Below are 15095 nucleotides of genomic sequence, written 5' to 3'. Positions count from 1 at the left end.
AACGATTATATAGTTATATGAATACTGGCTGAGCGTCTTGCTCTTAGCACGCCCTGAGGTCCCTTGGGAGGGGTTTTTCTGATGGAAACTTTTTCCGAGGAAGGGCGAGTGGTGACCACGCCTGCTGCCTTATAGTACGGCACTGGGGCGGGGCCTGGTCAGATGCTGGGTGCATTTGTTTTTCGTTAATGAAGTACAGTAGGTACTGGAGATGAGGTACATCTCGATGGCGAAGAGCAAGACGCTCAGCAAGTACTCATATAACTAGGTTATATGCATAACCTATCGTTCTTCACCTAGCACTGCTGTGGCTAATGGGGATCCAAATAAACTAAACTAAACCTGGATATCAGATAAGCAAAATAGAAATATTGATTAAAACTCAAACTACCTCGGTAGAAGTGAACAGTGAACAAAAATGTGCTCTATTTTTCTTTTCTTATTTTTCTTTCTTGTTGAAAATATAATAAATGTTTTCTAAAGAAGTTGTTAATTGATTTACTTAACCTCTTAACTCATTGACCGCCACATTGTTTTCCCATCTCTACTCAATGGTGCCAGCGTTATTGACCATTTTAGCTATGTTTGCAGACCCATCATGTGTTCTGTATTATAGCTATGGAGACAATAGTATGGCTCATTTGACAGGCATTGTTCATCGTCCAGCACTGACTAACCAGTTAATTTCTACATACTGTAGTTTGTGCGCTATTCCATGCTAAACATCACCCCTTTCCAAAATAATCCAGTATTTTTTCATAGATTGCAAGATATGACGTGTTATATGCATTATGCTCAAATCGTTCTGGACTGGCCCGCCTCCAGGAAAGCCAAATTTGAAGACGCTAGAGTGCTTCGCTGTCAGACGGAGCCGTGTTAAGGTGTGGGATGGGAACCCCTTTATTAAGCTCGAATCTTATTGGCTAATAATTGGTTCTGGACTCCACAACCATGAATCACAAGGTGGAAATTAGAGAAAGACACCTCCCTTGTTACGATTCTGGTTCTTGACTACGGTCGGGAACCTCCCACCTTCTCTGTCATCTGTCACTTGTTACTGTCACTTGTTTTCCATGTCATTTAGTGCTGTCAATTAGGGGTTGGCTCTGATTGGCTGTCACAGGGGTGTGTGTGGAATGTTGGTATTTGGTGGCTATATAACATTCCTTTCCTCTGCTTGTCATTTGTCAGGTCTTCACTATAGGCGTTCGGAGATACCGCGGGCGGTTTCTGTTCTGGACCACCACTAAGCTCCATTATCTAATTCTCTCTTTCCCTTGCCTTGGGATAGTATCCTAGTATTACTCTTTGTGTTCTTTACTATTAAAGTCGAACCTGTTCAAGAGTATACCTTCTCCGTCTCTGTGATTGCCTACAACAATTGGAACTCACCTACCTCCATCCTGACAGAAGACCTGACCATCAGAGTTCCATGGAGGCAATCATGGAGATGCTCCAGGCACAGAAGAGTGCACAGGAGCGCATGGAGGAACACCAACATCTGGTCAGCGCCGAGTTGGTTCGGCTGGGCGGGATCGTCAGCGCGTCGCAGGAGACGGCGCAGGAGACGGCGCAGTCGGCGCTCAGCACAGCCCGGCAGGCACAAGTCGATGTGGCGGGGGTAAGGACGACGGTGGGTAAGACGGCAGCAGGAGAGGCGGCGTTCAACACCGCGTTCAACACCGAGGAGAGTCGGGGAGCTCTTGGGCACCAGGATCGGAACCAGGAGCCACGGCTACCCGCACCAGGCCGCTACGCGGGAGCACCGGAGGGATGCAGGGAGTTCATCACCCAGTGCTCACTCGTGTTCCAGCTGCAGCCACGCTCATTCCCCTCTTCCAGAGCACAAGTCGCATATATTATCACCCTCCTCACCGGTCAAGCACTCTCCTGGGCTACGGCCGAATTAGAGAGCGGTTCGCCTCTCTGCGACTGTGTGGACGACTTCACCAGGGAGTTGAGAAGGGTATTCGACACTTCCCGAGTACTCTCGGTCTTCGAGGCCGGTGGGCAGCTTCTCGCTTGCCGGCAGGGTTCCCGCACGGTCTCAGAATACGCCATCGAATTTCGGATCGTGGCTCGGGAGGCGGCTTGGCCAGAAATTCCTTGTGTGGTCCTATTTCTCAAGGGACTCTCCGCACGGATGCGAGACGAGTTCTCTGTGCGTGAGATCCCTGAGCAGCTGGAAACGCTCATCAACACCGCCATACGGATGGACAACCGACATCAGGAGAGAGAGAGGGAGCGTGAAGATACTACCCAGGTACGTGTCCTTTCTCCTCCCGTTGTTGACATCTTCCCGCATTACACGAGTGGGCCACTGGGTGATGAATCCATGCAGCTTGGGGCGCTGTCGCTCTCAGACGACGAGCGGCGGTGCTTCATCGAGGAGCGACGCTGCTTCCGGTGCGGTCGCACCGGTCATCGTTTCGGCAGCTGTCGGGAACAGGCTGGCTCAACTCGGCGCTAGTCGGGAAGGGGAGGTGCTCCGCCGGTGCAGGTGGGCTCACCCCAGCACTACCATCTGACTCACGTACATTTCTGGAGGTGGCGGTTAACTGTGGGGGTAACGTTAGGGGAACGAAGGCTCTCATTGACTCAGGGGCGGCGGGCAATTTCATTCACTTGGGGTTGGTGAGAGAATGGGGAATCCCGGTAGAAGAGTTGGGGGTTCCCATTCCTGTCTACGCCCTGGACGGTCAGCCCCTGGGCAGTGGGAGCGTCACACAACGTACTGTCCCTATGCACATCCGGGTGGCGGGAGGGGGGTGGGAGTGGGTTAAATTTTTTGTTATTGTCTCCCCCTATTCTGTTATGGTGTTGGGTCATCCCTGGTTGTCTTCATGTGTACGGAATATTAATTGGAGCACGGGCAAGCTCTCAACGGAGGTCGACGTTAAGTCGGTCGTCGGCGAGAGTTTGTCCACTCCCTTGTCTCCCTTCCCCTCTTCTCTTTTTTCTCCTCTCTCCAGGGTGGTGGGGAGCGTCGCAGATTCTGTTCGACCCTCTAATCCCGATTTGATAGGGGTTCCTGAGATCTATTGGGACCTGGCGGACGTTTTTAGCAAGACGCGTGCTAAAGCACTACCGCCTCATAGATCATACGACTGTCCCATTAATCTTCTACCCGGTACCTCCCCGCCTCGCGGGCAAATGTTCTCTCTCTCACGCCCCGAGACCTTGGCCATGAACACCTACATTGAGGAGGCATTGCTTGCGGGGCACATACGTCCTTCCACATCCCCGGCCGGCGCTGGTTTCTTCTTTGTTGACAAAAAAGATGGGGATCAGCGCCCGTGCATTGATTATAGGGGATTGAATGACGTTTCCATCAAGAACCGATATCCTTTACCTCTCATGGACACGGCCTTTGAGTGCTTACAGGGGGCACAGGTATTTTTTAAACTTGACTTATGTAATGCATACAATCTGGTCAGGATTAGAGAAGGAGACGAGTGGAAGACTGCATTTAATACGCCCAATGGTCACTATGAGTATTTGGTCATGCCCTTTGGTTTGGCTAATGCTCCGGCAGTCTTCCAAGCCCTGGTTAACGACGTGCTGCGACACTTGATGACGCGGGCGGTTTCTGTTCTGGACCACCACTAAGCTCCATTATCTAATTCTCTCTTTCCCTTGCCTTGGCATAGTATCCTAGTATTACTCTTTGTGTTCTTTACTATTAAAGTCGAACCTGTTCAAGAGTATACCTTCTCCGTCTCTGTGATTGCCTACAACAATTGGAACTCACCTACCTCCATCCTGACACTCCCCCCTCCCCTCCGTTCTCTATTCTGAGCTGCAGTGACTGAGCACAGAGTGACTGCCAGCCTGCCTCAGTGAGTCTGACAGTGTTAGAGAGAGTGAGAAGGAAAAGAGGGAGAAAATTCACAAAAAAAAATTATAACAGAGATGAAAAATAATGATTTTTTTTATTATTATTGTAAACTATATAAAAAAAATATATAATTTTTATTTTAATTTTTATTTTTTATTTAAATTTTTTTATTTTTTTTTATTTAAATTTAAATTAAATTTGTTTACTGTTCCTATTTTAATGGGGAAGCCTGGCTTCCCTTGGCTTCCAGGAGGATTCGCCCCAATATATGTGGCAAAGGTGTGTATTTTTTATTATCTTGGAATTTGTACATGATAAGTTCTAAGATCAGCTTTGCTGGTTTAACATAAACACAACATAGCAAATTGCCGATCGTTTTTTGCTTTTGGTCTATCTACTAACTATGAACTAATAACACTAATACATTAAAGTACCTTTTTCCTTTTCCCTCGTGTGGCTAGATGCTGATGAAGCTAGGCTAACGCCAATGTTTTGCTAGGAAAACAAGGAACTGAACTGACAGAGCTGAGACCCGCCCTAAAGCCCAAACTCTGGTGACACCCCTGGTGGTGAGTGTAGAATGACAACTCCCATTAGTGATTTTTCTTTGCCATTAATCATTCTCCACATTTGGCGGGTGGTTTAATGTTGTAAAAAGACGACATAAACCACTGAATGTGCAGGGTGGGACTCATTGAATGTTGAAGATCGGGAGTCAGCACCTTAATTGACTGGACCTCATGGTGGTGAAAGAAAGAAAAGGGACTTTATTTCCCATTGAATTGGAGAGACCACACCGTGTAAGGGAGTTAAGGGACAACTGAAAGAGATGGGCGAGTGTCAAAGAGACATGGGGGTATACAGAGAGAGAGAGAGAGAGAGAGAGAGAGAGAGAGAGAGAGAGAGAGAGAGAGAGAGAGAGAGAGAGAGAGAGAGAGAGAGAGAGAGAGAGAGAGAGAGAAAGAAAGAAAGGCAGGTCATAGGAAAAAAGATTAGTGTAGGAGAAAAGATAGACGAGAGAGATTGTGTGTGTGTGTGTGTGTATGTGTGTGTGTGTGTGTGTGTGTGTGTGTGTGTGTGTGTGTGTGTGTGTGTGTGTGTGTGTGTGTGTGTGTGTGTGTGTGTGTGTGTGAGAGGAGTGAGAGAGAGAAAGAGAGACAATTAGAGTGGGGGAGAGGGAAATAGAGAATAAGAGTGTGGAAGAGAGAGCGATAATTGAGGAGAAAGAGATACGGTAGAATTAGAGACAGAACAAGAGTCAGAGATAGAGAGAGAGAGATAATTGAAGAGAAAGAGATATGGTAGAATCAGAGACAGAACGAGAGAGAGAGAGAGAGAGAGAGAAAGAGAGAGAAAGAGAGAGAGAGAGAGAGAGAGAGAGAGAGAGAGAGAGAGAGAGAGAGAGAGAGAGAGAGAGAGAGAGACTGTAGGGAGATGAAGCACAGAAATCTACAGAAACTCCTCTCACACACTGAGAAGGAGAAGCTTTGATATCCTCTCAGCCTGGCCGCTGACCTTCACCTCCTCCACTCGATCCCGTCCAACAGAGACACAAGGTGGATGGACTAGTTTCCAGAACTGTCCTTTACCTCCTGCTCTGGTAACTGTAATAAAACAACAGACATCCACAGAGGGATTAGCTCCTACGACCTGCAGCACATGCACACAGTTCACGAGCGCAGAGATGACACGCCGGCCACGTGTTGTGGTACGGAACCTATATGAAAGTATATATTGCTCAAGTGTGTGTGTGTGTGTGTATGTGTGTAGTCGAATGGTCGATTAATCGCGGGAGATATATCTAATTCATTCCACTCAGTAACAATGATAAATTATCATCAAAAAGGTTGCAAGTACAACCGGTAAAGGGTTAACTAATGTATGTGGGACCAACATGGGGTTAGGCGGAATTGCAGAGTCCTCGATTGGCTCTAAGAGGCTGTTTACAAATGAGCTGCGATCTGATTGGACTAAACCCCCAGCAAGCTTGTCTGGGCTGGAGATAATGACTGCGGTAGTGATGCGACTGCTTTCTTGTAGGGATAGTGTGAGTGTTTCTTTCTCTAAATATCTTAGATTCTGTTATTTAACATGGCATAACATAGAAAATGGTTGTTCAAACACATCTATGTTCAACAACAACCAAAGTTATGCTCACCTTCTGTCATTTGAAGGGCATATCAAAAGCTCTGAACAGCCTACTATGATTACATGATCAAACAGTTTGAAATACAAAATCAACTTTTGATATAACTTGTGAAACTATTGTCCACATGTAGCAGGGTGGATTATCCCTGCTTTATGGGAGTGGTTGTACACGGCCACCTGGTAGCGGGACACAGCAGAGCTGAGTCTAGCTGGATCCCAGACTGTAGGCCAGGAATGTCAAAGTGGAGGTCGAGCAGCAGGAGCGGATGGGGCCTAGGAGAGAGAGTGTAGGGACCCGGTATCTGTCTCATTATGCAAAACACGCCCCCTTAGGGTAGGTTATTTTGAGATTATTTATGACCCCCTAGGGCTTCTCTGATTGGTCTAGGATGTAAGGAGGCGGGACATCCGGTTTTGAGGGCGGGACATCCGGTTTCGGAAGGGGTGGGTCATCTGGTTACGGAAGGGGAGGAGTTTTCAGAATTTTTTCAAAATAAAAGTTTAATTTTTTTTCAAAAAAAAAATTCCTTCAAAATAAAAGACTCACATTTTCTTTTAGATTCAAACGTTTTTTTTATTTTCAGATTGTATGTATTCCAAGGTTTTCACAATATGTATTTCTGTATTTCCAAAAGTCTTAAGAATATATCTTCACAATTAAGAATATATGTATATCTTCAGAATAAAATACATTATGTGTATTCCAAATGCTAAATGTAAAATACAATGTGTGTTTTCTTCAGAAAGTGCATTTATTTCAAATGTGTGTGTGTTTTCTTAATGCCAAAAGCCAAATGTAAAATACAATGTGTGTTTTCTTCAGAAAGTGCATTTATTTCAAGGTTTTCAGATGAAACATTTCAAATGTGTGTGTGTTTTCTTAATGCCAAAAGCCAAATGTAAAATACATTTAGTGTGTTTGTGAGTAGAAAGTGCATTTATTTCAAATGGTGAGTGTGTATTTCTTAAGAAAGTGCATTTTCTTCCAAGTGATGTTTGTATCTTAAGAAATACCCTCTGTTTGTTGTAAGTGTGTAGAAAGAATTCTCCCCATGCTCTGTGTGTCTACACACTGTAGGCTGTCTCCTCTCTCAAATGTCTCTCAGTAGACTGAAATGAATCGCTGCAGGTTCTCTGAAAATTCTGATAGTGACAAACCCCGTAGATGTCATAGGAGGCTGGAGAATGACTACGGCCAATGAGATGACTCAAAACCATCTGCCAAAAGCAGATTTATGACTCTGCGACTTCCCGTTTCTGTAGACCACACAGTCCCCCCAAAGTGGGTGTATGTGTCTGGGTGTGTTTTCCAAAGTCTTAAGATAATTGTATTCCAAATTACAAATGTATGTATGTATGTATGTATGTATGTATGTATGTATGTATGTATGTATGTATGTATGTATGTATGTATGTATGTATGTATGTATGTATGTATGTATGTATGTATGTATGTATGTATGTTAGTTTCATGGATAAAGACATAATCTTTATACACTCGTGTTTAAGCAAAAAGAAAATTACAAATGTAATTTGTAAAATTAAAAGTGCACCATTACATTAGCATGCAAGGGTCTAGGGTTTGAATTCTTTGAATTCTAGATTATTTAAAAAGGTTGCATTACAGTGTTTTATATTATTCACATTAATTATTTTAGAGTTATTATTAAAGAGTTGGGCTGAAAATATAAAGTACAGAAAAGATCTATGTGTGTCTGTGAGGCTATGTCTCGGTTCGGGGGGTGTGAATAGGGCCCCTCTTAGGTGCTAAAACACAGCATGGGAGGCGTGAAGATTAGGGGGACATGCATACTTAGAGTAAAAATGTGTGTGTGTGTATGTATGTATGTATGTATGTATGTATGGATTCTTAATAGGACTAGTTGTTAAAGATCCCTAAATATTCAGCACAACAATTGAATGAGGTTGGAGTGGGGTGGAATTTGGCAATGATCACGTGATGATCACCAGTATGACACATCTTCAGTTGTGTTCCCCGACCTCATTGGGTGTTTCGGCCATTTATCACAATACACCCTCTGCCGAGGTTGGCCCACCAAAGGCAGATCAGGCCTGGGTGTGTGTCGCACAGTGGCACCACGTGTTCATTTAGCAGCCCATGATGCGTCTCTACGTTTCAGCCACAACCAGTGACTGCTCCGTTCTGCTGCAGTGGCAAGTTCTTTGATTGCCTTTCGTTGGGCCTGTCCTCTGATCCCTACTTCCTTCAGGAGCCTTGTGTTGGAACTGGCTACAAAGCCTCTGCAGCCCACCTCCATTGGCCACACCTTCACGTTCCAGCCCCGCCCCTCTGCTTCAGCTGCTAAGTTGGCATATCGCAGCCTCTTCCGTTCAAATGCCTCATCGATGGCTTCCTCCCATGGGACCGTCAGCTCAACGATGAAGACACGCCGGCAAGATTTGGACCAGAGGACCAGGTCTGGGCGCAGGTTGGTCGCTGCAATTTCAGATGGGAAGGTAAGCCTCTGGCTGAGGTCTACCCGCATTTCCCAATCCCGGGCTGCGTTCAGTGGGCCTGAGTTCGGAGGTGACGGCTTGGTCCGCCGTTTCTCCCCTTCCCGGATGAAGGTTGTTTTCCGTGGGAAGGTAGTTTGGGCATTTAGAGGCATGGCGTTGGTGGTTACTCTCGTGTTCTCAAGTTCGGCAGCCAAGCACTTCAGTACCTGGTTATGGCGCCAGGTGTATCTTCCTTGAGTTAGACTGGTCTTGCAACCCACTAAGATGTGTTTGAGGGTTGCTGGGGCTGCACACTGGAGACAGGCTGGGTCCTCTCCATACCAGAGATGTAGGTTGGTTGGTGAGGGCAGGACATCATATGTGGCTCTGATGATGAAGCTTAGCCTATTAGACTCCATGCTCCACAGTTCGTTCCACGTGATTTTCCTCCTCTCCACGCCCTCCCACTTCATCCACCGGCCTTGCTGGGCTTGAGAGACTGCCTTGGCACACCTGGCTGCTTCCTCCTGGTGGCGCACTTCCTCCACCACCATGTGCCGCCGTTCGGTTGGAGTAGCCTTTTGCCATGTGGGTGTAGTTGCTTCCAATCCAAGGCCCCCTCTGCCATGTTGGACATGCCCCACTATATCCCGGTGTCTGAGGGCGGTCTTTGCCACTGCAACTGCTGCAGATGGCTTCCATTTCCTCCCCGTTGCTAGGGTTGGAGCAGCACCTCTGACGAATGGATCCCGGGATTCTGTGAGAGTCATTTCCAGCCTTGATTTGGCACATTTGTACTCCTCCACCAGGCTTGAGATTGGTAGGGAGAGGGCTCCGTTGCCATACAGGCCTATGCTGCTAAGGCCTCTCGGCAGTCCAAGCCACTTCCTCACATGTGCATTCACCAGTCTCTCCAGCCGATTGGCATGGGATAGAGTGACCTCATAGATGGCAATTGGCCACATGAGACGGGGCAGCAGTCCAAACTGAAAGCACCACAGCTTCAGCTTCCCAGGGAGAGCAGTGTTGTTGATCTGCTTGAGGCCAATGATTGTATCCTGCCTGAGTTGTTCCACCTGCTTCGAGTCTTTGATTTCTGCGCTATACCAGCGGCTAAGGCTTTTGATAGGCTTTTCCAGAACAGTTGGTATTGGCTCGTTGTTAACGTGGAACCTCTCATTGGCGAGCTTGCCTTTGACAATGGAGATACTGCAGGATTTGCTTGGTTTAATCTCCATTCGTGCCCATTTGATGTTTTCCTGGAGTTTATCCAGCAGGCGTTTGGTGCATGCCTTTGTTGTTGTTATTGTCGTCATGTCATCCATGTATGCCCTGATTGGAGGAAGACGCAGCCTGCTCTTCAACCGTTCCCCTCCAACCACCCATCGGGATGCTCGAATAATGAGCTCCATTGCCATGGTAAACGCCAGTGGAGAGATGGTGCAGCCCGCCATTATGCCTATCTCGAGGTGCTGCCAGGCAGTTGTACTGGCCTGTGCTGTAACACAAAACTGGAGGTCTCGGAAGTAGGCTTTGACCAGCCTTGTGATGCCCTCTGGGACTTGGAAGAAGTTGAACGCTGTCCACAAAATCTCATGAGGCACTGATCCGAAGGCATTGGCAAGATCTAAGAAAACCACATGCAGGTCTTTCTTCTCCTTCTTGGCCATCTGCAGCTGGTGCCAGATGACACTTGTGTGTTCCAGGCATCCTGAGAAACCACTTATCCCTGCCTTCTGCACTGAGGTGTCGACAAAGTTGTTCTTCTGCAAGAATACTGAGAGCCTCTGGGCCACAACACTGAAGAATATCTTTCCTTCCACATTCAGAAGACTGATCTGGCGGAACTGGTCGATGGTTGAGGAGTTCTTCTCTTTGGGAATCAGGATCCCTCCTGCCCTTCGCCATGCCTTTGGTATAATTCCTTTTTCCCATGCCACTTTCATTAGCTTCCAGAGGTACTTCAAGACACCCGGAGTGTTCTTATAGAGCCTATATGGAACGCCGTTGGGCCCAGGGGCTGAGGCTGTTCTTGCCCGCTTTACTGTGCTCTCAACTTCGCTCCATTTGGGGGGCCTTGTTTCCAGCTGGTGCTCAGGTGGTTGTATTGGTGGCATGTCATCCGGAATGCTGGCTGGCACATGCCTCTGATTGTCAGAGTAGGTCTTCCTCAGGTGATCCTCTAGTTCCCTTATGGGTACTTTGAGGGTCCCAGTTTTCTCCTTGACAAAGAGATCTTTGACAAACTTGTAGGGATCTCTGTAGAAGGTGGTCCTCATTCGCTCTTTCTTCTTGTGTTGCTTTCTCAAGCATTCTGCTCTTCGCAGTGTTGCAAGACGCTGCTTGATGTCCCCCTGTAGAGCCTCAAGTCCTTTCCTTTCCACTTCTGTGGCCTTCTTCCACTGCTTTCTCAGGCACCTTCTTTCTTTCACAAGTCTTTCAATCTCTTGTTGTCTCCTGGACTTGAGATGAGCTGATGGTTCCTTCTGTGTCCTAAGGTTCTGACTTTTCACCCCAAATCTCTCTGCTCCATAGCTGTAAATGATTTCTCCAATCTTGTCCAGCTTTCTTTCCACGCACCCTTTCAGACCTTCTAGAATATGGATAAGGTCTGTGTCGGTGGTTTCCCACTCCTTTTTCTGGCAGGATTTAGGCCACAAGATTTGAGGCTTTCGTCCGTTCATCTTCCTCTCTACTGCTGTCTGTGGCTGGATGGGCTCTGGACTCATGTCCGTTGGTGGATCTGTGCCTGATTGAGCTTCGTCTGGGGTTCTGATACCCTGTGGACTGTGGTGAATATCCTGCCGCTGGGCTTCACTCGACTGATTTGGCCTACCTCTGAGGAAGTAGTGGTCAATGCGAGGCCCCTCGCTAAGCTCTCTCAGGCACTTTTTCCTGCCCTGGTGGATCTTGAGACCCCTCTCTGATGTTATCTTTTTCCAGCCACAGATGCAGCTTTGTAGCTTGTCTCCTGCCAGTGCGGTTACTCCGTCAACTACTGTGCTGATCATTTGATTCGTTGTCGTTTCCGTTCCAGGGTCTGTTACCGTGTGGTCCGCCGGTGAGTCATCTTCCGCCCCCGCTCTCGCAGACACAAGGGGTGTTTTTCGTTTTAAACTTTTCGTAGCCATAGTTGGGTGGATCCAAATCACTGTGTAGTGAATGGCTCCTGCCAACACGGGGAGCTAACCCGTGCCAGCCCCGTTGGGGTCTGTTCCCTCCTGTCAGCTGTCTCTTCAGGCCGTCACCAGTTCTTTCCCAGGTTGTCAGCTGCCCTTTCGCAGCGGTCACTGGTTTTGACACCAGACATCAGGATTCTTAATAGGACTAGTTGTTAAAGATCCCTAAATATTCAGCACAACAATTGAATGAGGTTGGAGTGGGGTGGAATTTGGCAATGATCACGTGATGATCACCAGTACGACACATCTTCAGTTGTGTTCCCCGACCTCATTGGGTGTTTCGGCCATTTATCACAATACACCCTCTGCCGAGGTTGGCCCACCACAGGCTGATCAGGCCTGGGTGTGTGTCGCACAGTGGCACCACGTGTTCATTTAGCAGCCCATGATGTATGTATGTATGTATGTATGTATGTATGTATGTATGTATGTATGTATGTATGTATGTATGTATGTATGTATGTATGTATGTATGTATGTATGTATGTATGTATGTATGTATGTATGTATGTATGTTAGTTTCATGGATAAAGACATAATCTTTATACACTCGTGTTTAAGCAAAAAGGAAATTACAAATGTAATTTGTAAAAATTAAAAGTGCACCATTACATTAGCATGCAAGGGTCTAGGGTTTGAATTCTTTGAATTCTAGATTATTTAAAAAGGTTGCATTACAGTGTTTTATATTATTCACATTAATTATTTTAGAGTTATTATTAAAGAGTTGGGCTGAAAATATAAAGTACAGAAAAGATCTATGTGTGTCTGTGAGGCTATGTCTCGGTTCGGGGGTGTGAATAGGACCCCTCTTAGGTGCTAAAACACAGCATGGGAGGCGTGAAGATTAGGGGACATGCATACTTAGAGTAAAAATGTAGAACATTATAGTCACATTTACAGTCATCATTCAAATGGTTTATATCTTTGTAACATGAAAATTAGTGTATACTCATAGCATATTTTTAGTTCACACAATGTTCACATGTTTTCACACATATTTTAAAAGATTTCCCCATAAACATGCATTATGTCCTAATAAACTAACCTACACTTTGATGAATATTGTTACACCGCTGACAGAGATGTATTATAATTATAATTTGGATAAAAACATCAACTAATTGACTAAATGTAAATGGTGTAATACCAACTATTTGACAGTTTAGGACACGGTGGTGATTCTTATTTTCTTATTTCGTAAAACTAAAACTAAAATTAAGATGTTACAGATCATAGAAAGACTTATGTCTTGTTTACATCAGAGTCACCCATTCTCTAATTCTAATTCTTAATGTTACATCCAGACATTTAGGACATAGCAGATTTACAAATACAACACTGTTTGTGAAAACAGTCCAGAAAATATATATCTGTCCAAGCTGTTTTAACTGTTTCAATAGGGTATTTCAACCATCTTTAATTAAGACTTATTTTGGATATAGATCACTTCAAAGCATGAATGTCCATACACTGTAGCAATGGTAAGCCTGCATTTTAGGTCAACTTCCCCTTTTTAGCACGGTTCAGACATCACCACCCCCCTTTTAATGTCACAGTACCCTGAAATAGCACAGAGTGTATGGGGAAAAGGCCTTATTCAAAATAAAAAACTTTTAAACTGTACACCATTCACCACCCTAGCTGATTTTAAAGTTCCAAATTAAGGACATTTAAAGAATGAGAGGGGCTAATGTCCCTGCATCATTGCATAACGTGGTGTTATATTTTATATTTATGGCCTGACCCTCTCCCCCATACCAACATCAGGCAGTTCATTAACTTCCTTCCTCTTTTTTTTTACCCCCAATGTTTTTTGTATTATTACACATATATTACACAACACTATATATGATAGCTTAGAGTTGGGGTGAAAATATAAAGTGTTGTAAATATCTGTCTTTTTGAGGATCTGTGTCTCTGTTCGAGGGGGTATGTGTGTAGGGGCCCTGTTAGGTGTCAAAATGCTGCAAGGGGGTGTGAAAGTTTAGGGACCAAACAACCTCTGTATATTTGCTTGTAATACTCTGCATTTTACTCTAAACAAAACTAATAAAGTCTGTATTACAGCTAACTCTTTAAGTTTCAATAGTTTGGATTTAATACATAATTCATTGGTATGTTCTCTTGAATCTACATTGTGAACTATTCTTACTGCTCTCTTCTGTAATATAAATAAGGGCTTTATGTTGCTTTCATACGTGTTACCCCACACTTCCACACAGTAACTCAAATATGGTAGGATGAGTGAACAATATAATATTCACATAGAATTATAATCAAGCACATTCTTTGCCTTGTTCAAAACAAAACACTCTTGGCTACTGTGGTATAATATAATGTCCTCATGTAAATATACTCCCCTCCCCTGTGTCCCCCTTACCTGTGCCCCCCCCCTCTCTGTGGAATAAGACATTCCCCTCCCCTTTCTCCCCAAACCTGTACCCCCCCCCCCCAATTGACCTATCAAATGGGACCACACACCCCCCCTTGTTGAACTATATAGGGCTCCTCCCGACCACAATCGAGGTCTTCTCACCTGGGTCATTTCAGCTGATCACCTGGGGGAAGCCCTCAGCCATTCTCTCTATGTATTCTATCTGTTTGGTTAATAAACCTTGTTATTATCCAAACCTCGGTTGACTGAGAACATTCTTCATCAGGATATCTACAAATATCCCACAATTGGCGTCTACGAACTTGTGACGGACTCTTGCGTCCTACCGGCGTGCTGTATTGTTTCAGCTATACAGAGAAAAGTGAGTATAATAGATGGTCGACCAAAAATGTATGGCAAGGAATTAAAACCTTCCCGCTTTTCTCTGTGCCAGGTGAATATTACAGAATGTTGTCAAATATTGAGATCATGGCTGAGTAAGAATAATGTGCATTAATATATCTGATCTGTATTGAGAATCGTTACCAGGGCGCACGTGCACCTGGGTCCTTATCAGGCGGTTCTGAGAGGATGGGTTATATGTGCTATTCCCAAAAGTTTAGGCACAAAGGTTGAAGTGCTATTCCAGGTCGAGTTGGAGCCGACCAAAAGCTAAGGCACACAATACAGGTTGTTGGATTGCTAACCCAAGTCTAGCTGATGCAGACTAAAATATAGGCAACAAGGCAAGAAACGTGGGCTTATTAGATGTGATATCCTTGAAAACGCTACTCTGTTAAAAAAACGTTCTGTGATTCCTTTGCAAAGAGGCGGGAAGTTAGGACCGAGAAGCCGATGGAATCATAATTAGAAATTACCAGAGTAGCGTCATAATATTCATTGTTTCAACCTCAAACTAAGCCCACAATCTATTCCATTCCTGAAAACGATGTATTCGGATTAAATTAACCAATTGATTATACAGATAGCGGGAAGATGACCGGCGATGCCTCGGCAGTACGTGAATGTACATTTAACGAGACATTAGTCGCGGGTTGAAGGGACCGAGAGTATGATTAAAAGGTATATATAA

The sequence above is a fragment of the Notolepis coatsorum genome, assembly GCF_963971535.1.
Source record: "Notolepis coatsorum genome assembly, chromosome: 16".
Taxonomy (NCBI): domain Eukaryota; kingdom Metazoa; phylum Chordata; class Actinopteri; order Aulopiformes; family Paralepididae; genus Notolepis; species Notolepis coatsorum.
This window is presented reverse-complemented; position numbering follows the sequence as displayed.